Here is a 25,099-nt window from a genome sequence, read left to right as displayed (position 1 = left end):
ATGGAAGATTCTAGGTTTAAATGATATTCTCAATCTCTCATGTATCTTTATAATTCACATTTCACAAGCATATCTCTCTTGTATCAACACTTTTTAAATGTTTCAAAGAAGGTACCTCTTCCAACTAGAAATTAGTGGAGAATACTGTCCTATACTCTAATTCATGATATTATGTATTTCCTTGGGAAAAAAATCACCATTTGGGGGGAGGCTAGCATTTAAAATAGTATACTTTTTGGTCTTTTTTAATACTAAGCATTTTTCTTTATACTGCAAGTTGTTCAAAATCATGTTTTCTCTCATATTATAGTGCTTTCCTACTAGGTAGAACCAGAAGTTACAGTCTCACACCCTAAGGGTAGCTGGCTTATTTCAAAAGCTCTGCTAAACAGAAAGCTTTCAAATTTAAGTTTCATGCTGTCTGCTGGAAATGACAAGAAAGGGAATATTTTGAGCCTAATGTTCAAATCAGTCATTCAACTATTAACATATCTCTTGTTGGTGATGCTATTCATTTTATTTGATAAATTATGCAATGTCAAAAAGCAAGATACCTTCTCAAAGTATATCTTATGGGAGACTAGCTGACAAAGTACAACATAACTATAATACTGTGCTTTCTTTCAAGGCAAAGATTTCTACAGTAGATTTCATTGAAAGAATATTAGAGCCAAGGCGCACTTAGTCAATTATGGGGCAACTTCTAATAGAGATAGAAACAAACTTTATAGTAGTAATATAGTGGTAGGAGCAGCAAATATATAGGATACAAAGAATTGAAAATGGAAAGCATTGTATATGCTTCTTGAAGGGGGTTAAACATATTGCCTATACTTGGTCTCACCTATTTGTTGCTTAACTGAGCAAATGGCTTGCTCTCCTGGACTTTGTAAAAGAATGCTAAATGTTGACTTAAATTTTTGAAATTGCATCATAAGCTATATTAAATTTTAAAATACTAAAGGATGGCAGTAGTATCAGAAATCAGTGCCTTTCTCCTTTTGAAAATTTGTATCTTTCTTATTTCTAAATTTTATTTATTTTTTTGCTAAAGATTTATCTAATTTTGGCAAGGAGGACAGGGTGTTGGGTTTTGAACTCTAGCTCTGATTTCTCAGGTAAGGCACATGGTACTTCATGTAAATACCAATATAGAATAACTGCACTCTAGCTATTTATTAGGGAAGATCATCTTGAGGTCTATTGTTCAATATTGTGAAAAAAAATTTTAGGTGAGAAGAAATACATTACTTAGGTAGTATTTTCTGAAGAATACACTATCCATCCATTCCTCAAGATGTAATCAATTTTTCCATAAGATTTTTTTGAAGACATGTATTTGTTCCAACATGAATGATGTAGTAAGGAACAATTTGTGCATTAAGAGAATTTCCCACTTAAGTACAGTCCAAATATTACTAGATGAACACAGAATCCTGTGCACACACCTCAAGAAATCAATCAGCTACCTTAGTTCATCACATGTATCATCCTACAATATTTTGTTTAGCCATTCTTTTGCAACTGTGACAGAAGCAGAAGACATTAAGAAGAGGTGGCAAGAATACAGAGAAGAACAGTACAAAAAAGATCTTCACAACCCAGATAATCACGATGGTATGATCACTCACCTAGAGCCAGACATCTTGGAATGTGAAGTCAAGTGGGCCTTAGGAAGAATCACTACGAACAAAGCTAGTGGAGGTGATGGAATTCCAGTTAAGCTATTTCAAATCCTAAAAGATGATGCTATGAAAGTGCTGCACTCAATAGGTCAGCAAATTTGGAAAACGTAGTAGTGGCCACAAGACTGGAAAAGGTCAGTTTTCATTCCAATCCCAAAGAAAAACAATGCCAAGGAATGCACAAACTACCACACAATTGCCCTCATCTCACACGCTAGTAAAGTAATGCTCAAAATTCTTCAATCTAGGCTTCAGCAATATATGAACCATGAAATTCCAGATGTTCAAGTTGGTTTTATAAAAGGCAGAGGAGCCAGAGATCATATTGGCAACATCCACTGAATTATCCAAAAAGCAAGAGAGTTCCAGAAAAACATCTACTTCTGCTTTATTGTCTATGCCAAAGTCTTTCACTGTGTGGATCACAATGAACTGTGGTAAATTCTGAAAGACATGGGAATACCAGATCACCTGACCTGCCTCTTGAGAAATCTGTATGTAGGTTAGGCAGCAACAGTTAGAATTGGACATGGAACAACAGACAGGTTCCAAATAGGAAAAGGAGTACATGAAGGCTGCATATTGTCACCCTGCTTATTTAACTTATATGCAGAGTACATCATGAGAAATGCGGGGCTTGAAGAAGCACAAGCTGGAATCAAGATTGCCAGAAGAAATATCAATAACCTCAGATATGCAGATAACAATACCTTGGGTGGCAGAAAGTGAAGAAGAACTAAAGAGCCTCTTGATGAAAGTGAAAGAGGAGAGTGAAAAAGTTGGCTTAAAGCTCAACATTCAGAAAACGAAGATCATGGCATCTGGTCCCATCCCTTCATGGCAAATAGATTGGGAAACAGTGGTAACAGTGGCTATTTTTGGTGGGCTCCAAAATCACTGCAGATGGTGATTGCAGCCATCAAATTAAAAGATGCTTACTCCTTGGAAGGAAAGTTATAAACAACCTAGACAGCATATTAAAAAGCAGAGATGTTACTTTGCCAACAGAGGTCTGTCTAGTCAAGGCTATGGTTTTTCCAGTGGTAATGTATTGATGTCAAAGTTGGATTATAAAGAAAGTCGAGTGCCAAAGAATTGATGCTTTTGAACTGTGGTATTGGAGAAGACTCTTGAGAGTCACTTGGACTACAAGGAGATCCATCCAGTCCATCCTAAAGGAGATCAGTGCTGGGTGTTCATTGGAAGGACTGATGTTGAACCTGAAACTCCAATACTTTGGCCACCTGATGTGAAGAGCTGACTGATTTGAAAAGACCTTGATGCTGGGAAAGACTGAAGGCAGGAGGAGAAGGGGATAACAAAGGTTGAGATTAACGGATGCCATCACCGACTCAATGGACACGAGTTTGGGTAAACTCCAGGAGGTGTTTTTTTTTTGGGGGGTGGGTTTTTTTTTTATATATAAATTTATTTATTTTAATTGAAGGCTAATTGCTTTAGAATATTGTATTGGTTTTGCCATACATTTACATGAATCTGCCACGGGTGTACACATGTGTCCCATCCTGAACCCCCCTCCCACCTTCCTGTCCATCCCATCCCTCTGGGTCATCCCAGTGCATCACAGCTCTGAGCATCCTGTGTCATGCATCGAACCTGGACTGGCGATTTGTTTCAAATATGATAATATACATGTTTCAATGATATTCTCCCAAATCATCCCACCCTTGCCCTCTCCCACAGAGTCCAGAAGACTGTTCTACACATCTGTGTCTCTTTTGCTGTCTCTCATACAGTGTTATCATTCCCATCTTTCTAAATTCCATATATATGAGCTGCTGCTGCTGCTGCTAAGTCGCTTCAGTCATGTCCGACTCTGTGCGACCCCATAGATGGCAGCCCACCAGGCTTCCCCGTCCCTGGAATTCTCCAGGCAAGAACACTGGAGTGGGTTGTCATTTCCTTCTCCAATGCATGAAAGTGAAAAGTGAAAGTGAAGTCTCTCAGTCATGTCCGACTCTGTGAGACCTCATGGACTGCAGCCTATGAGACTCCTCCATCCATGAGATTTTCCAGGCAAGAGTACTGGAGTGGGTTGCCATTGCCTTCTCCAATATATGAGCTAGTATACTGTATTGGTGTTTTCCTTTCTGGCTTACTTTACTCTGTATAATAGGCTCCAGTTTCATCCACCTCCTTAGAACTGACTCAAATGTATTCTTTTTAATGGCTGAGTAATACTCCATTGTGTATATGTACCACAGCTTTCTTATCCATTCTTCTGCTGATGGACATCTAGGTTGCTTCCATGTCCTGGCTATTATAAACAGTGCTGAGATGAACATTGGGGTACACGTGTCTCTTTCAATTCTGGTTTGCTTGGTGTGTATGCCCAGAATTGGGGTTGCTGGATCATATGTCAATTCTATTTCTAGTTTTTTAATGAATCTCCACATTGTTCTCCATAGTGGTTCTACTCGTTTGCATTCCCACCAACAGTGTAAGAGGGTTCCCTTTTCTCCACACCCTTTCCAGCATTTATTGCTTATAGACTTTTGGATAGCAGACATTCTGACTGGCATGAAAATGGTACCTCATTGTGGTTTTGATTTGCATTTCTCTGATGAGTGATCTTTTCATGTATTTGTTAGCCATCTCTATGTCTTCTTTGGAGAAATGTCTATTTAGTTCTTTGGCCCATTTTTTAATTGGTTCATTTCTTTTTCTGGAATTGAACTGCAGGAGTTGCTTGTATATTTTTGAGATTAATTCTTTGTCAGTTGCTTCATTTGCTATTATTTTCTCCCATTCTGAAGGCTGTCTTTTCACCTTGCTTATAGTTTCCTTTGTTGTGCACAAGCGACTTCAGGCTCTACTACAATGCCACAGTGATCAAGATAGTATGGTACCAGCACAAAGAGAAATATAGATCAATGGATCAAAATAGAAAGCCCAGATATAAATCCATGCACATATGGACACCTTATCTTTGACAAAGGAAACAAGAATATACAATGGAGAAAAAAGACAATCTCTTCAACAAGTGGTGCTGGGAAAACTGGTCAACCGCTTGTAAAAGAATGAAACTAGAACACTTTCTAACACCATACACAAAAATAAACTCAAAATGGATTAAAGATCTAAACTTAAGACCAGAAACTATAAAACTCCTAGAGGAGAACATAGGCAAAACACTCTCCAACATAAATCACAGCAGAATCCTCTATGACCCACCTCCCAGAATATTGGAAATAAAAGCAAAAATAAACAAATGGGACTCTGGGAGTTTTTGATTGACAGGGAGGCCTGGTGTACTGTGGTCCATAGGGGTTGCAAAGAGTCGGGCACGACTTAGCAATTGAACTGAAGAGCAATTGTGAATATCTTTATATTTAACAAAATCAACTTCCACAGCATGCGTAAGTTGAAAAACATCGGCAGTGTAAGAAAAAGAAAATTTTGTTTTTTGAGGAGCAGTTTGAAATTATAAAGTTTTTAGAAAGAAAATAACTGAAAGAACATGTGATGTCTTCCAAGCAACAGAGAGAATGGAACCCAGTTTGTTTCCCATCAGTGACTAAGTGTAAACACAAAAGAAATGTCTATGCTATGTAATATTTGGTGCTTGTCCAGGATTCCTAGCACAAGACTGCTGAAACTCTTGCTATTTACTGAGTAATAAGAGTTTCTTTTGTTATTCATAATGAGCTCTTCTTGATCACGGCTGAGTTTATGTTAATGAAGTGGCTTAGATTGGGATCCCTAGATATTGTCAAAATGGTTCAGGTCATCAGAAAGACCAAGTGATTAGAAGGTTGGAAATTTCAGCTCCAGTCTTTGACTTTGATGAGGAGGGAGGACTGGAGATAGTGCTCTATAAGCACTCTTGAACAGTGAGATTCAAGAAGCTGCTGGGTTGGTGAACAAATCAAAGTGTTAAAAGGGTAGTGCCGTGAAAGAGGGCATGGAAGCCACACACCACATAGCCCTGAATCTTCCTAAGCAATTTTCCATTTAGCAATTCCTGAGTTATATTCTTTACAGTAAGCCAGTGAAAGTGTGTTCATGAGTTCTGAGAGCTATTATATTCTGTTCTAAATTGTCCAACCTAAGAGGGGTCATGTGAGCCCCCTACTTACAGCAGATCAGTGAGAAGTATCACTGGTCCCTAGGACTTAACACTGGCATCAGAAATGGGGAAAATCTTCTGGGATCTGATTCTAACTGTAAGTAGTGTTAGAATTGAATTGAATTATTGGAGATCCAGTTAGTATTGGAGTATCATAAAATTGGCTGTTGATATGGAAAAAAACTCCATACAGACTGGGAAAACTTCAAGTACTGCTATCCTGACTTGAGTCAAGAACAACAAGGCCTAAAGAAACTGAGAAAGCAGAAGAAAAAAAATCAAATGTACAATAGACCAAAAGCACAAAAACTGGGAATAAATTTTCTCACAAAGAGAACAGACTATCTATATACAACAGCTTTAAATAGAAATCATTGAATCCTGCAGAAGTGGCTTGTTTTAATTCTAGTGGTGGCTACTTAAGTGATTTTAAACACAAGTACAATTTTCAAAGTCCCCTCCAGTCAGACAAAGCCATGAGAAATGCAGATGAGAATTCCACAAAATAATTCCCAGCAGTGATACCTAAATTAATCTCTTCATCAGATCAAATATTCAATTTTGGTTAAATGAGTATTAAAAACTCATGCCTTAAAGTGCTAACAGGAAAGGTTTGAAGAGCTCTTAGATGTCATTAACATGACCTGAAGGTAAGACTGGGAAAGATTCTTAATTGTGGTGTTTGGCAACAGTGCCAAATTCAGTAAAATGAGTAATATCCATCAAAATCTGATGCTACAACTTTCCATATGATTTCAGATAATCCCTCCATGCAACCTCACAATGACTAACAAGCTGCAACTCTTCTGAAACCCATTTTCAGACCTTTTTTCAAGGTAAAGTGCCATATTTATTGTGGCATTTATGATTTTATTTGTATTTTAACCTTTTAACGTGAAACTGTGCTACCATATTTATTAAGTTCCTATTATTTGTTTTTTCTAATGTGGCATTAACAAAGTGACTGAATGTTGTGTCTCCAACCTTATTTTTTGCCATGAGCCCTGTGGTTTTATACTGTGCAATTTTGAAAAATGTGGTGATTTTTAGGGTATAAGTCCTATGACAGCAGAACTGACTATACTTTACTACTTTAAAATCTATCACTAGAGGAAGCCAGATAACCAGAGAGCTGGATGATGGAGTCAAATTATTTAAATTTCTCAAATAATTGCTTTCTCTGAATGGTTCTTTGGCATTAGGTACAGTGAAGGACATAAGAAACTATCCTGTGAAACTCATCATTCTATTCACTGTGAAAACATTGGTGAGTATGATTTTCACTATATCATCCAGTATTCTCTTTATGATGATCCATGAAAGAAATTTCACTCTGGTCTCAGGACACAGAAAGAGTTATGCTTTTCTTGAGAAACTACTTAGCTTTTATTTTTATATATCCTGAGACTTTCAAAGGAGTAACTTAATAAAACACAATGAATATTCCTAAATAAAAGAATAAGTGTATATTTAACTGTGTTTTCTTCTCCACTTTGGCTGTGAAAATACAGAGTCAAATGTGCGAACATCTTCTAGTAAGTGTACAGACTTCACAGCACATACTTTGTTATTGTATCTTATCTTTCCTGTGCTTATTTTCCTTTTGTACAGATTCTCTTACTCCCTTATTTTTTTAATTTTATTTTATTTTACATCTTTTTTCAAGCTAATGAAATGCTTTCTTAAATACCCTGGAGTATAATAAAGTGAAATAAGAAGAAGTAAAAGGAGAAGTACTAAGACTAAGGCATGAATTTGTTCTCTGAACTAAAAAAGGACAATTTACATAAAGTTTCAAACAATACTAAAATGGATAGTTGTATGATAAAGTAAATGGAGTAAAATGGCAAGGGCAAAGTCTAGATAGTGTGTATACAAGTATTGACTATATAATTCATTGACATTTGTTAAATATTTGACGTTTTTCATAAAAAACTTGGAAAAAACAATATTATAAAATTAGTGACACATATGTGTGTTAAAAGAACAAATATTGCTTACTGATGATAAATGCTCATTCAGCATAGGAGTTACTTCATGTTTGGAGGTGCAGATGATATATATTTATTAAGAGGTTTACAAGGAGTGTGCTTCTAGTAGTTTTGTAATTTTTTTACTTTTTAAGCTGAGTGGTGGAATAGACTAGAGGAAAATCTTGATGAAAAAGGGAGATTGAACAAAAATAAAATCATAATTTGGAATACATGGAATGGAGTGCAAAGGACATCCTTAATAGGGATTTTCCACACAGAAACAACATGATTTTTTCCAAAACTGAATGTCTTACATGTAGTAAGGTACTGCTGTATGCAAGTGTTGACATCATATTAATGTGTTAAAGGCTAAGCTGAGTTCAAAATAATGGCATCTCACTTGTATATTTCAACTAAAGCTAATCACTGGCTTAAATTTTACTTGAAAATTTGTGTAATTGCTGACAGTCTAAATAACTAGCACTCTGACTAATAAACAAGTTGCAAGTCTATTAAGAAATTCTATTTTTCATAGATTTTGCAGATGCAGCAGCAGAAATCTGCTAGAGGAGACTAATGCTAACAATCCTTCTGAGGTATTTCTGAATTGACATTTTATTGGATTACAATTGCACAACTTGTGCCAAGTTCACTAGGACTTGAGCCATAAGAGAGAAAAGATTTTATTTATTTTGTTCATAAGTGATTCTTGAGGAGATTAAAATCCTAAACCAGAGTAAATACTAGTTTTTTGAATCATATGTGTAATTGAAAATAATGAGTATTTTCTCTCCTTACTCTTCCACACACAATAACTATGCCCAATAACTTGAAAAGGGGATAAATTATTATTTTTCGTATAAATAATGTAGTCTAATGTGACTAAGAGTGAAAACATAAAGCATAAAATTTAGGAGTGATTGGTCTGCAACCTTTAATAATAAACTATATTTCAAAGTTCCTCTCCAGCAATTTAAGTACACAAGGCATGTATTCTAATCACTATGCTGCCAATTTCCTCTAAAGTTAAAAGTTGCTCACTGTACTTTATAGCATATTTTACTATGTGTACTTAAGAACAAGACAGGACTAACTAAACTGATGCTCTCTCTGACCTTTGCTTCTGTAGAATCAAAACAATTTAGTCCTTTTTCAAGTCATTTGAGAACACTGTAAACATTATCCAAAAGACTTGGTCCTGGCCTGAACCATGACCTTCGAAGCTGATAGGTAACAACCACAAAAAAAGCCAGTTTTAGTCATTTACAAGAGAGAAACATCTCTTTCTGAACAGAAAGGAATAATTCCACACATTTAACTTTTTTTTTTTTTTTTACTATTTTGAAGCAAAATTTTTATTTTTCTGCTGAGATACCCTAATCTCAGACAAAATAATTGAAAAAAACAAAAGCCTAAGCTTCTGAAATACACTTTGGGTAAGGCAATTGCAATAAATTACTTAAAAATTTAACTGTATCTAGTCTACAGATGGGAGAAGGCAATGGCACCCCACTCCAGTACTGTTGCCAGGAAAATCCCATGGATGGAGGAGCCTGGTAGGCTGCAGTCCATGGGGTCACGAAGAGTCAGACACGGCTGAGCTACTTCAATTTCACTTATCACTTTCATGCATTGGAGAAGGAAATGGCAACCCACTCCAGTGTTCTTGCCTGGAGAATCCCATGGACAGAGAAGCCTGGTAGGCTGAAGTCCATGGGGTTGCACAGAGTCGGACACGACTGAAGCCACTTGGCAGCAGGCAGTCTACAGATGCTGCTGCTGCTGCTGCTGCTGCTGCTGCGTCACTTCAGTTGTATCCGACTCTGTGCGACCACATAGACGGCAGCCCACCAGGCTCCACCGTCCCTGGGATTCTCCAAGCCAGAACACTGGAGTGGGTTGCCATTTCCTTCTCCAATGCATGAAAGTGATAAGTGAAATTGAAGTAGCTCAGTCGTGTCTGACTCTTCCTAACCCCATGGACTGCAGCCTACCAGGCTCCTCCGTTCAAGGTATTCTCCAGGCAAGAGTACTGGAGTGGGTTGCCATTGCCTTCTCTGGTTTACAAACGAACAACACTAAATTATGAAAGAGCGCTTCATTTTTAACTGGTATTACAATTGTTAAAGTCAGTGGAAATTTTAAAGCACCCATGTGCTAAAATGAATTTTCTATTACTTATAACTGGAGATCAGAAAGACATCTTGCATCATTATCAAAATATTAGTATTTACATAGAAAATATTCTTATATCAAGCCATTACATTTTTATCCCATGAAAAACACACAAGCTGTGGTAGGCAGAAAAATGACCTCCCACATATGTCCACATCCAAACACTGGAATCTGGGAATGTTTCCTTACATGCAAGAAGGATTTTGTAGATGTGATCTTGAGAGGAGAATATTATGCTAAGCTATCTGTGTGGGCTCAGTGTAATCACAAGCATCCCTAAGGAGGAAGGACAGTCAGAGATAGAGACAGCGGTGCTATTATGGAAGCAGAGGTCAGATCACATGCCAAGAAATGTACATAGACTCTAGAAACAGGAAAAGTCCATTGATTCTCCCCTAGGTTCTCCAGAGAGAATACAGCAGTTCCAACACATTAATTGCATCTTAGCGAAACTTTTTTCCTGACCTTATCTCTAGCTAAGATAATAATACATTTGTGTTGTTTAAGCCAGTAAATAAGTGGTAATTTGTTATAGCAGAAGAAAAAACTAATGCATTACCACAGATATTTACCTGAAAATGTTTTTTACTTTGGATCTCTGATATCACAGACAGTACTTATGTAGAAAAAAAGAAAAGCTCTGTAGCAGTAATCAATATGCCTCAAAATTGCCCAGCTAATGATAGCGATGATGAAAATAATAATAATAAAAATATTGGATAGCCATTTAATGGTTTTCTATTATATATCCACAAATAAATTCCATCCATTCACACCTAGTTATACATGGGATGTACACGATCAACAAAATCAACATCCCAATTTCTGGATGGTCTAAGCACTCATGAGTCCAAGATTCCATGAGTGTATCCTTGTCCCATCACACAACTCTCACCACCACTACCTCCCACCCAGTTAAATGCTTTAAATTCAAATCCAATTAGTGCCTCTAGAAACATTAAACAAACAACAAAGGTGTGTATATAGAGGGGGGCCATTCTGTTCTATATGAATTGAAATAAAAGGAATATTAATATCAAGATTATTCTGTCCATGGAATTCTCCAGGTAAGAATAGTAGTGTGGGTACTCATGCCCTTCTCCAGGAGATCTTCCCAAGCCAGAGACTGAACCCTGGTCTCCTGCATTGCAGGCAGATTCTTTACTGTCTGAGCCACCAGGGAAGCTCCTAAGAGAGGGAAGCCTATACATTTCTCAATTTATCCCCCATAGTGACTATATCAGTAGTTTAGATAAAATACCAAATATCCATTCCTAAAAATAAAGCAAACAGCGTAACAACAACAAAAAGCAACAACAACATGTGCTCCATACTTTTGTGGACAACAATGTTCTCTTAAGTTTTGAATATAACATTCAGTATCTTGCTGTCTAAAAAAATCCAATTGATTACATTTGTAAAATAAAGATAAGATATAGTTAACATGATTTAGGTAATAGAATTAAACTGGGTATCTTCCCCTCTAAATTCCCACTGAAAGTATAATACATGTTTGATGCATTTGAATAAAATGGCATTCAGTACAAAATCTATATTTTAAAATAAACATCAAAATCTTCAAGTCAACAAAGATAAGATTAATGCAAGAGAGAATAACTCGAAGCAGGATTTTACCAGTGTTTTAGAGTTAATCAGTATCACGAATGTGACACAGTGATACATCACAAGCATATAATTAAATCTGAGTTCTTTTTCAAATAATGATAATGATGAACACTTTTTGAAATTTTACTTAGTGCTCAGCATTGGAGTAACCAATGTAATGCATTATTTTATTTAATGAAGATACAATTACTTTCCATACTTTGCTAATGAGGAAACTAAGAGAAAAATAAAGACAAAAAGCAGTATTATAGCTTAGGTCTACCTTATGCCCAAGCTTTGGTTCTTAACCATCTTGATGTAATACATACTGCACTATTTCTGGTAGGTTTGGGTCACTCCTTTAAAAGTTTATCTGTGTTCATAGTTATCAGTAATATAGAGTAGTAAGATTCTTGACCATACAGTTATTTTCCAGAAATATAACCTAAAAATTACTCTAAAGTGGATTGAACTTATATTGTAAATACAAAAATGCTAATTTTTTTATTCTTGATAGCTGTAGTAATATATACATAATGCTGAGGATAAGAGTCTAAAAATTAGTTGAGATAATTTTTACTATGTAAGGACTGTACTGAATAGAGAGCAAATAATCAACCGCTATCACATTTGATTAAACATATCAAAACAGTTTTACTAACCAAGATCAAATCCAATTAATTTAATTAAGATTCTGAACACTAGCTTTTTATATTTTACATCCATTAGCATCCTGTTTGAATCTTTGTAATACAGAATAAAAGCTTCTAGTGAGATACAGTAGATGTAAACATGTTTACATAAGTTTTCATATACACTGCAAATTGATTAGGGCTTTCTTTCACAATATAATACTTTAGTGCTATATTTAATACTATTATCATTATTGCAACTACCTAAATATTCATTGAGTGCTTACTAAGTGATTGAGATAGGCATTTTATATGCATTTCCATTTAATGCTCACAGTAACCCTGACACAAATACAACCATTATGTCCATCTGCAGAAAAGGAAACTAAAGACAATTTATTTATATAGTTAAGTGCTGGAGCCAGAGCATGAAATCTGGCCTTTGACTTATACTCTTAAGCACTCTGCTCTATTGTCTCGATTCAGTTTAGCTAGTACCTACTGTGTACTAACATTTACAATCTCAGTTCTAGTGGGTCCAGGATACACAAAAAAGAACTGCACATTGCCCCTGTTCTTAGGAAGGTTATAAGCTAGTATATTCCTCATAATTTCCCTGAAAAAGGCCTATAAGGCTATATCATGTTTTTTGTTTATTTCTCTTGTTTGTACACCAGGGTGAATTCAGTCTTTGCTTTCCTTTACTTGCTGAAAGATATTTGACTTTTTAAAAATTATGCTTCTAGGATGCTACTTGGCAGAAGTGAGCATAATAAACTTCAGGTTACTTTCTAGAGTGCACATTGCATTCAAAACCACATGTTGCCATAATTTAACATATTTTTCTTCCATTAATCCCTCTCCCCAGGAAGAGAGTTTCCCACATAACATTTATTTCTGAGATCACTTCAGTCTTGTTTATGCTGTTGCCATTCCAATTAAACTATTCTAAGATTGTCAGTAGTAGCCTAACTGCTAAATGCAGTGGACAATTTCATATTCATTTCACTTAACCTCATAGCAGCATGTAACACCCTAACCACATTCTAATTCTTTAATTATCTCCTATCCTATTTTGTGATTCCCTGGTGGCTCAGATGGTAAAGCCTCTGCCCGCGATGTGGGAGACCTGGGTTCGATCTCTGGGTCGGGAAGATCCCCTGGAGAAGGAAATGGCAACCCAGTCCAGTACTCTTGCCTAGAAAATTCCATGGATGGAGGAACCTGGTGGGCTACAGTTCATGGGGTCGCAAAGAGTTGTACACGACTGAGAGACTTCACTTTTTCACTTATCCTGTTTTCACTTTGGAGGCAGCATTCTCTCTGTATTTCCTTTCTAAATCTCTAAATACATTGTTTAAAGTTACTGTACCATGGTTTCCCAAAACAAGGTTCATGGATATCTAGGATTCATAGATCTAATTTCTAAGACCCATAAGTTATCTTCTGCACTAAATTATAAATTATATTAGGATATCTGTTATGTATTCTTATTCTTTTAATTTCAATATCTAATATAATGCAAGATCTGCAACAGAGTTTGGTGCTCAGAAAATATCTATCAAACTTATAAATATCAGATAAGCCTATACTATACATTGATAAAAATAAAAGCTCCATTTTATGTATGTAAATCCTCCAAAACTTTGCAAGTGGGTTTGGAGAATAGAATAAACCTCAAAGATCCAAAATAAAAAAATCAGTGAGAAGTCTTCAATGGTAGAATATACAGATTGTACTATTTCATTCAGGAAATATCAATAATTCTTTATTTGATGTTTTGTTTTTAGAACTGTGGTAGAGCCCCAAAATACAAATATTTAAACATATCATCAATCAGTTTACAATGTAGCTACTGAGGCTAGATTAATTAGTAAAAAGCTAAGAAAAAATATGATAATATAAATTATATGTTAAACTATGTGATGCATACTGAAAATACTATTGATACTTCAAATAAAAGGTAGATATTTTAAAATTGTAGTAGTTAAGAAAGTTTCCCTAAACTTGCAATGGAAGACATTGCCTAAAAGGTAAGAGCTAGAGAATATTAGTAGATATAGGAAAAGCATAAGTAAAGCTGCACAGATGAGAATGAGCAGAGCTATTCATGGAAACAATAGCATCTGGTGTAGCTAGAATAAAGACTGGCTATTGTGAATGGGAGAAGGATTCATCATACTAGCTGATTTCCTGGCTCACTCAGTTTGACCCTTGTCTTCACTGTATTTTATAGCCCATTATGTCAGTCACCTTGGAAGTCTTGGAAGTCAGTCATGTTTACTCCTTGGAAGGAAAGTTATGACCAACCTAGATAGCATATTGAAAAGCAGAGAAATTACTTTGCAACAAAGGTCCATCTAGTCAAGGCTATGGTTGTTCCAGTGGTCATGTATGAATGTGAGAGTTGGACTGTGAAGAAAGCTGAGCGCCGAAGAATTGATGCTTTTGAACTGTGGTGTTGGAGAAGACTCTTGAGAGTCCCTTGGACTGCAAGGAGACCTAACCAGTCCATTCTAAAGGAGATCAGTCCTGGGTGTTCATTGGAAGGACTGATGCTGAAGCTGAAACTCCAATACTTTGGCCACCTCATGTGAAGCGTTGAGTCACTGGAAAAGACTCTGATGCTGGGAGGGATTGCGGGCAGGAGGAGAAGGGGTCGACAGAGGATGAGATGGCTGGATGGCATCACCGACTCGATGGATGTGAGTCTGAGTGAACTCCGGGAGTTGTTGATGGACAGGGAGGCCTGGAGTGCTGCGATTCATGGGGTCGCAAAGAGTCAGACACAATTGAGTGACTGAACTGAACTGACTGATGTCAGTCACCTCATTATACAGACATGAATTTAATTATTTGCTGTAATTATTTATATCAGAAGATGTCATAGTATTTCATGACTTTCCAATTTTATTTTTAATTAATTTCTATCAAAAGAAATGAAAAGCCAATACGATATTGTAAAGTTAAAAAATAAAAATAAAATAAAATAAAAAAGTAACCAAGGTAAATCTTTTGTTCTCCAGTGTTAAAAAAGATGATATTCTGTTTAAGTATGGAATTGATCTCTGGGATATTTAATAAATTTTCTGTTATTCACAAAAATTCTAAGGCTTATTTTCTGACTTGTAATGAAAACACTGCCAATTCTCTTAATGTTATGAATTAAATGATTAAAGGCATAGTTATTGTTTTCTATAAGGCAAAGTTCATGACCTTGTATCTCTCCCCCTGGGAAGAACATCTGTACTTGACTTTGGTGTTAACAAAGAGAAGCAGCAGATATGTTTCAGTCTTTAATGATGTCTTATGTTTGGATTGTATAGCAAATTGTAACCTTATTAGCTTCATATTAATTTGAAACATTATAAAATTTTTACTTAGCAGACGGGAAGAATTTTATACTTAATTTCAAAGGCAGAGACCAAAGCACAAAGACTAGAATCACACAAGTCTGAGACTAGATTTACTACATGAAACCAAAGAGTACTGTTGAGAAAATATTTTTTTTAATTTAATTTTATTTTTAAACTTTACATAATTGTATTAGTTTTGCCAAATATCAAAATGAATCCGCCACAGGTATACATGTGTTCCCCATCCTGGACCCTCCTCCCTCCCCATACCATCCCTCGAACCTGGACTGGCAATTCGTTTCATACATGATATTTTACATGTTTCAATGCCATTCTCCCAAATCTTCCCACCCTCTCCCTCTCCCACAGAGTCCATAAGACTGTTCTATAATCAGTGTCTCTTTTGCTGTCTCGTACACCGGGTTATTGTTACCATCTTTCTAAATTCCATATATATGCGTTAGTATACTGTATTGATGTTTTTCCTTCTGGCTTACTTCACTCTGTATAATAGGCTCCAGTTTCATCCACCTCATTAGAACTGATTCAAATGTATTCTTTTTAATGGCTGAGTAATACTCCATTGTGTATATGTACCACAGCTTTCTTATCCATTCATCTGCTGATGGACATCTAGGTTGCTTCCATGTCCTGGCTATTATAAACAGTGCTGCGATGAACATTGGGGTACACGTGTCTCTTTCCCTTCTGGTTTCCTCAGTGTGTATGCCTAGCAGTGGGATTGCTGGATCATAAGGCAGTTCTATTTCCAGTTTTTTAATGAATCTCCACACTGTTCTCCATAGTGGCTGTACTAGTTTGCATTCCCACCAACAGTGTAAGAGGGTTCCCTTTTCTCCACACCCTCTCCAGCATTTATTATTTATTGCTTATTTGAATGAAAAATTTGGAATTTTGAAAAGGCACTATGCTGCATTCACTTATCATTTTGCAAATGGAATAACTTTGGAAGTAGAAAGGTCTGGATGGCTCAGTATAATTTCCAAAATAACAAAAGATGTACACGTATTAGCCTGTTCACTTTTTTATAATTCACTATTATTCAGAATTTAGGAAAATACAAAGATAATGTATTGAGAAGAAGAGGGAAAATGAACTATCAAGGTAGGACAAAGAATCTAAGACAATCTAATTTTAATGTAACATATGTGAAACAAATTTGGCACATCAACAAAAAATTAAAAAAGGAAACCAATATCTAAACTTTAATGTACACATATGGCTAAGAAAGCTTCAATAATGTTATGTTGGACAATCCAATTTTAAAATAAAAAATATCAAAAGAGAGCCAGAAATTTTGTGCTATTTATGAATTCAGTGACCGTTGCTTCTGAAAAGACATAGGGAATTTAATTATTTAGGTATTGTTTGATAACATTTAAAGGGTAGCCATTATTCAACAATACCTTTGATTCAATTAAAGCTAATGCTTTTGATTTCTCCAAATTCTGAATAGTATTTTTACTTGAAATTGCTTCCATCATTATTTACTAAAAAGGGAAACTGTGGAGCAGACATAATTAACCTACCTCAAACTGGAATTTATATCAATTATTGGCTGATACACTTAAAACTTCATATTAATATAACTTTTTATTATTCAAGCTTATAAACAAGACATAAAGAAAATGTTCTATTTTTTCAGATAAGAGGAATTCACAGGGATACTTTACTGATCAAATTAGTGAATTATTTATCCAAATGATAATTAGGACTGAGCATTTTTTAACTCTAAGGACATATGTTTATTATGTCAAGCAAAGCAGTTATTAATTTGCTAATGAAACAGATAATTTTATATTTAATTTTTCTAAGTTTTAACATATCAATTTATACCATTTTGTTTACTTTTAATAAAATAAAATATTATGCACATTATCATTTTGAGATAACCCTGGAGCAGTGAATTACTATAATTTAACTTTAGCTTTCCTTTCATTTTACTCCTTGTTGGAACTTCCAATAAAGTATTTACAACTAAATCAGTCTTATGCTTCATTAGCATTCTTATAAAGTCTTAGTTTGTAAATCTAGATGGTTCAAACTAAGAGCTACACAGAGGGTTTCTCTTACATGCGGGTGTGATTTATTTACAAAAACGTGGAATGAAGGAAAAGAAAACTATAGTTGGAACCTCCTGCTGACTTCATGGGAATTCTCTCTATCTGATATACTCTTGTTTTAAGCCTGTCAGATAAATAGTCAAATCAATGGAAATGAAATAGGAGGGACATGGTGTGGGGTTTCACAAGTACAGGAAGGCCAAAGAACATAGAAAAAGTTGTAATAAAGTATATGAGAATTAAGATAAGGGAAACTAGGTAAATACAATTTATATTGAAATAAGCAAAGTAAATTAATATTAATCGTCATTTGACAACCTTCTTTCAATAATGTGTGCAATCACCTGTATGCACACCCACACTCCTGTTTTCCTTCCTATCTATGCTCATTCTTAAACTCAATGTTATGACTCTATTAGAATCAACCTCAAAGTTATATGTTACTCAACCATGCATTTTATTATAAATCATTTCAAAATAGATTCACTTGTCATACTCAAAAACCTTGGAAATATATAGGAATACTCTTTCCAATAATTATGTAAAATAATTAAAAAATTGAGTGTTGAAATCGATGAGATTTCAGAAAATAATAAAACAGCTTATAAAATTCCTTGGACATGTGATACATTGTACATACATTAGGCAATGATCTAGATAACTACAGTAAACTCTGGTCATTCAGACGAAATACTATTTGATTACATAAAAATTTTCATTTAAATCCTACTTATCATATTATGCTTAACAAGTTTCAATTTCCTCATCTTTAAAGTAGGGATACTAACATTTCTATATTCTATAGGATAGTTAAGAAGATCTAAGAAAACAGAATGGAACATGTTGGAGTATTCTTCAAAAATAATATCTCATATGAAAGCTAGAATTGCTGTTAATCAAGTAGTTCTGATTATACAGGGATTCTGATTAATGCAGAATCATAAATTAGATTACTCTCAAAATGTTCAATAATTGAATTTAAATTATCCCATTTATGTTTTACTAAGACACATTCATCTCAAGAAAGAGCATTATAACAATCCAAAGCTATAATTTAGTATGTAAAAAATAAATCTATAGCAATCTAAATCTATCCACTATATAGAAAAACGAGACATATATGACCTAGGCCTAGTGTTTAAAGGCATAATAGAGAATTAAGGAGATGTGGAGAAGTAAAAAGTTGTTTTTCTTTTTCTTTTTAATTCTGTAACTACAATTGAGTATAAATTAACATAGCCATAGGCCCTCTCCTTCTATTTCTTCTTTAACTCTCCTCAGATCAGTTCAGTAGCACAGTCATGTCCGATGCTTTGTGACCCTATGGACTGCAGCACACCCAACTTCCCTGCCCTTCACCAACGCTCAGATCTTGCTCAAACTCATGTCTATTGAGTCGGTGATGCCATGCAACAATATCATCCTATATCGTCCCCTTCTCCTACTGCCTTCAATCTTTCCCAACATCAGGGTCTTTTCCAGTGAGTGAGTTCTTCACATCAGGGGGCCAAGTATTGGAGTTTCAGCTTCAACATCAGTCCTTCCAATGAATATTCAGGACTGATTTCCTTCAGGATTGACTGGTTAAATCTCCTTACAGTCCAAGAGACTCTCAAGTGTCTTCTCCAACACCACAGTTCAAAAGCATCAATTCTTCAGCACTCAGCTTTCTTTATAGTCCAACTCACACATCCATACATGACTACTGGAAATATCATATCTTTGATGAGATGGGCCTTTGTTGGCAAAGTAATGTCTCTGCTTTTCAATATGCTGTCTAGGTTGACCATAGCTTTTCTTCCAAGGAGTAAGCGTCTTTCAATTTCATGGCTGCAGTCTCAATCTGTAGTGATTTTGGAGCCCTGCAAAAATAGTCTCTCACAGTTTCCATTGTTTCCCCCTCTATTTACAATGAGGTGATGGAACCAGATGCCATGATCCTAGTTTTTTTGTTTTTTGTTTTTTAAGTAATGCATTTTTGAAGAGTAAGGATTGGATGGTGGAGGAACAGGATGGGGAGACCACTTTCTCCCCCACAAATTCATCAAAAGATCACTTGAATGCTGATCAAATTCCACAAAGCAACTTCTGAAAGCTGGCAGAGGACACCAGGCACCCAGGAAGGCAGCCCATTGTCTTCAAAAGGAAGTAGGACAAAATATAAAAAATAAAAAGAGAGACAAAAGAGTTAGGGACAGAGACTCATCCCGGGAAGGGAGTCGTGAAGGAGGAGAAGTTTCCAGACACCAGGGAGCCCTCTCACCAGTGGGTCTGCGGGGAGTTTTGGAATCTCAGAGGGCAACATAACCGAGAGGAAAAATAAAAAACAAAACCCCACAAATTATGCACCTAACCACAACTCCTAGTGGAGAAGTAGCCCAGACGCTCAGGTCTGCCAGCTGAGAGCAGGGACTGAACAGGGAAGCGCGGGCTGCATGTTTAGGGTAAGGACCAGGTCTGAATGCCCTGAGGACAATCTGAGTGAGCTAACGTGAGATAGCAACACAAACTGTGGGATAGCCAGAGAGAGAAAAAAAGAGAGAGAGAGAGAGAACTTTCCTGCAAAAAGCTGGAAGGCACAGCCTGGCCTGCTCACAGAACAAAGGATTGAGCGAATACCAGAGGAGAGCTAGCTGGCTGCAGACCAGCCCCTCCCTGCACCGGAGGCAGAGAGGCATGCAGACAACAGCCAGAGCTTGAAGGTGAGGGGCAATCTCAGCACCAGGGACAGGATCCCCCACCAAACTGTGAGCAGGCTCCCAATTGCTAACCAAGTCTTCCTGGGATACTGGACGGTTGACATCCACCAGGAGGGTCACAGTCAGAGATCAGTTCCCCAGAGGAGACACACAACACACCTGAGACGGCACTCTTACTGGGCACCTGCGAAACCAAGGAGCTGGAACCAGGGAGGTGATAAGATGCACCGCCCACCTGGGACAGTGTACTCACCAAGTACCTGGTCGCCTGAGCTGCTCGGGCCTGAGAAGGGCACAAAACGCAGGCCCAACCGAGTCTGTGCCTTTGCAGAGTACCCAAGAACCTGAACCTGAGCAGTTTAGACCTGGGAAGTGCACACGACCCAGGGTCCGCTTTCAACAGTTCCCCTACAGAGCAACTTGGAGCCTGGACATTGTAGACCAGAAAGCATACATGCCGTGAGTGGGGGCAAACCGAGTGTGGCCCAAACACTGCAAGCACTCCCCACACACACCAGTGATACTTCATTGCAGTGTTCCTCCCTCCCCACAGCACAACTTAACAATTTAGCCTAAATAAGAGACCACCTTCTCCCCCTTGTGTCAGGGCAGAAATTGCACACTGGAGAGATTTGAAACAGAGGAAGCCAAAATAAACAAAGAAGAGGGAATCGCTTTGGAAGTTTCAGGTGCAACAGATTAAAACCCTGTAGTTAGCATCAACTATGCTGGAAAGGGCCTATAGACCTTAAGAAGAAGTATAAGCTGGAACAAGGAATTGACCTTGAAACTGAACTGACCCTACACTGCCCTCAAGAGCGCCAGAGAAATTCCTAGATATATTTAGCTATTATCATTTTTTAATTTAATTTTTTTTATTTTTAAGTTCTTTATTAATCCTTTAATTTTCATTTTTATAACCTACTATTACCTTGCAAAAAAAGACCTTATTTTTAAAGCAAATTTCACATATATATATATTTATAATTCTTGTGAGTTTGTTTTGTTTTTTAATATTGTATTTTTGAGAGTTTAATTTCTACTCTAGATGTTTACTTTTTACTTTTTGTTACTTGTTATCAATTTTGTACCTTTAAAAATCCAATCTTCAGTACCAATTTTTACTTAGGAGTGTGATGACTGGCTTGATTGATCTCTCCCCCTTCTGACTCTCCTTTTTCTCCCCCAAAGTCACCTCTATTTCCTCCCTTCCCCTTCTCTTCTCTATCCAACTTTGAGAATCTCTTTGGGTGTTCCAGGCTGTGGAGAACACATGGGGAATTTATTACTGGCTAGATCTGTCTCTCTCCTTTTGACTCCCCCTTTTCTCCTCCTGGTCACCTCTATCTCCTTCCTTCCTCTTTTCTTCTTTATGTAACTCCGTGAACCTCTCTCAGTGTTCCAGACTGTGGAGACCACTTAGGGAATTGATTACTGGCTAGATTTCTCTCTCCCTTTTTGATTCCCTCTCTTCTCCTCCTGGTCACCTCTATCTCCCTCTTCCCTCTTCTCTTCTCCATGTAACTCTGTGAACCTTTCTGCATGTCCCCCACTGTGGAGAATTTTTCACCATTAACCTAGATGTTTTACCATCGTTGTTGTATGGATGGAGAAGTCTTGAACCTACTTTAAAAATAAAACTGAAAGACAGAGGCAGGAGGCTTAAATCCAAAACTCGAGAACACCACAAAACTCCTGATCCAGGAAACATTAATCGACAAGAGCTCATCCAAAAGCCTGCATACCTACACTGAAACCAAGTTCCACCCAAGAGCCAACAAGCTTCAGAGCAAGACATTCTAAGCTTATTTTCCAACAAAGCAGGAACATAACCCTGAGCACATAAATACAGGTGGCCAAAAGTCACACCAAACCCATAAACATATCAAAACTCAATACTGGACACTTCATTGCACTCCAGAGAGAGAAGATCCACCAGGACACTGACACAAGCTTCCCTAAGCAGGAATCCTTGACAAGCCACTCGTCCAACCCCACCCAGAGGGAGGAACTCCACAATAAAGAGGAACCACAAACTTCCAACTTACAGGAAGGCCATCCCAAACACAGCAATCTAAACAAGATGAAAAGACAGAGAAATATTCAGCAGGTAAAGGAACATGATAAATGCCCACCAAACAAAACAAAAGAGGGAGAGATAAGGAGTCTACTTAAAAGAGAATTCAGAATAATGATAGTAAAAATGATCCAAAATCTTGAAACCAAAATGGAGTTACAGATAAATACTCCAGAAACATGGATTGAGAAGATGCAAAAAATGATTAACAAGGACTGATAAGATATAAAAAAGAGTCAATCAGTAATGAATAATGCAATAACTGAGATTAAAAGAAATCTGGAGGGAACCAACTGTAAAATAACTGAGGTAAAAATTAGGATAAGTGAGGTGGAAGAGAGAATGGTGGAAAGAAATGAAATAGAGGCAAAAAAAGAAAAAAAGAATTAAAAGAAATGAGGAAAGCCTCAGACACCTCTAAAACAACATCAAGTGCCCCAACATTCAAATCATAGGAGTCCTAGAAGAAGAAGACAAACAGAAAGACCATGAGAAAATACTTGAGGAGATAACAGTTGAAAACTTCCTCAAAATGGGGAAGGAAATAACCACCCAGGTCCAAGAAACCCAGAGGGTCCAAAGAAGATAAACCCAAGGTGAAGCATCCCAAGACAAATACTAATCAAATTAATGAAGATCAAACATAAAGAACAAATATTAAAATCAGCAAGGGAAAAACAACAAATAACACACAAGGGGATTCCCATAAAGATAACAGCTGATCTTTCCATAGAAACTCTTAAGGCCAGAAGGGTATGGCAGGACATACTTAAAGAGATGAAAAAGAAAAACATACAACCAGATTACTGTACCCAGTACGGATCTCATTCAAATATGAAGGAGAAATGAAAAGCTTTAGAGACAAGCAACAGCTGAGAGAATTCAGCACCACCAAACCAGCTCTTCAACAAATGCTAAAGGATCTTCTCTAGACAGTGAACACAGAAAAGGAGTATAAACTCGAAACCAAAACAACAAAGTAAATGGCAACAGGATCATACTTATTGATAAATACCTTAAATGTAAATGTGTTGAATGGCCCAACCAAAAGACATAGACTGGCTGAATGAACACAAAAAGAAGACCTCTATCTATGCTGTCTAAAAGAGGCCCACCTCAAAACAAGGGACACATACAGACTGAAAATGAAGGGCTTGGAGAAAATATTTCATGCAAATAAAGACCAAAAGAAAGCAGGAGTAGCAACACTCATATAAGATAAAATAGACTTGGAAATAAAGGCAGTGAAAAGAGACAAAGGAGACTACATAATGACCAAAGGATCAATCAAAAAAGATGATATCACAATTATAAATATATATGCACCCAACGAGCACTGCAATATGTAAGGCAAATGCTAACAAGTATGAAAGGGGAAATTTACAGTCACACAATAATAGTGGGAGACTTTAATACTCCACTCACACCTATGAATAGGTCAACTAAACAGAAAATTAACAAGGAAACACAAACTTAAATGATACAATGGACCAGTTAGGCCTATATTAATATCTATAGGACATTTCAACTGAAAACAACGAATCTCTCATTTTTCTCAAGTGCACACTGAACCTTCTCCAAGATAGATCACATCCTGGGCCATAAATCTAGCCTTGGTAAATTCAAAAAAATTGAAATCATCTCAAGTATCTTTTCTGATCACAATGCAGTAACATTAGACGTCAACTACAGGGGGGAATCTATTAAAATTACAAACATATGGAGGCTAAACAACACACTTGTGAATAACCAAGAAATCACAGATGACATCAAAAAACAAATCAAAATATGCATAGAAATTAATGAAAATGAAAACACAACAACCCATAACCTATGGGATACTGTAAAAGCAGTGCTAAGGGGAAGGTTCATAACAATACAGGCATACCTCAAGAAACAAGAAAAATGCCAAATAAATAACTTAACTCTAAACCTAAAGCATCTAGAAAATGAAGGACCTCACTGATACTAAAAGGAAAGAAACCATAAAAATTAGGGCAGATATAAATGCAAAAGAAACAAAGGAAACCATAGCAAAAATCAACAAAAGCTAAAAGCTGGTCCTTTAAGAAGATAAATAAAATTGACAAACCATTAGCCAGACTCAACAAGAAGAAAAGGGAGAACAATGAAATCAACAAAATTAGAAATGAAAATGGAGAAATCACAACAGACACACAGAAATACAAAGGATCATAAGAGACTACTATCAGCAACTATATGTCACTAAAATGGACAACTTGGAAGAAATGGACAAATTATTAGAAAAGTACAACTTTCCAAAACTGAACCAGGAGGAAATAAAAAATCTTAGGAGACACATCACAAGCACGGAAATCGAAACTGTAATCAGAAATCTTCCAACAAACAAAAGCCCAGGACCAGAGAGCTTCACAGCTGAATTTTACCAAAAACTTAGAGAAGAGCTAACACTTATCCTACTCAAACTCTTCCAGAAAATTGCAGAGGAAGGTGAACTTCCAAACTCATTCTATGAGGCCACCATCACCCTAATACCAAAACCAGTAAAAAGATGCCAAAAAAAGAAAAGAAAAGAAAAGAAAACTACAGGCCAATATCACTCATTGATGAACACAGATGCAAAAATCCTTAACAACATTCTAGCAAACAGAATCCAACAACATATTTAAAAAATCACACATCAAGAACAAATAGGCTTTATCCCAGGGATGCAAGGATTCTTCAATGTTTGCAAATCAATT

Source organism: Bos grunniens, chromosome X (assembly GCF_055505025.1).
Source record: "Bos grunniens cultivar Pamir isolate PY7600 chromosome X, Bosgru_T2T1.0, whole genome shotgun sequence".
NCBI classification, from domain to species: domain Eukaryota; kingdom Metazoa; phylum Chordata; class Mammalia; order Artiodactyla; family Bovidae; genus Bos; species Bos grunniens.
Note: the sequence above shows the minus strand (reverse complement) of the source record.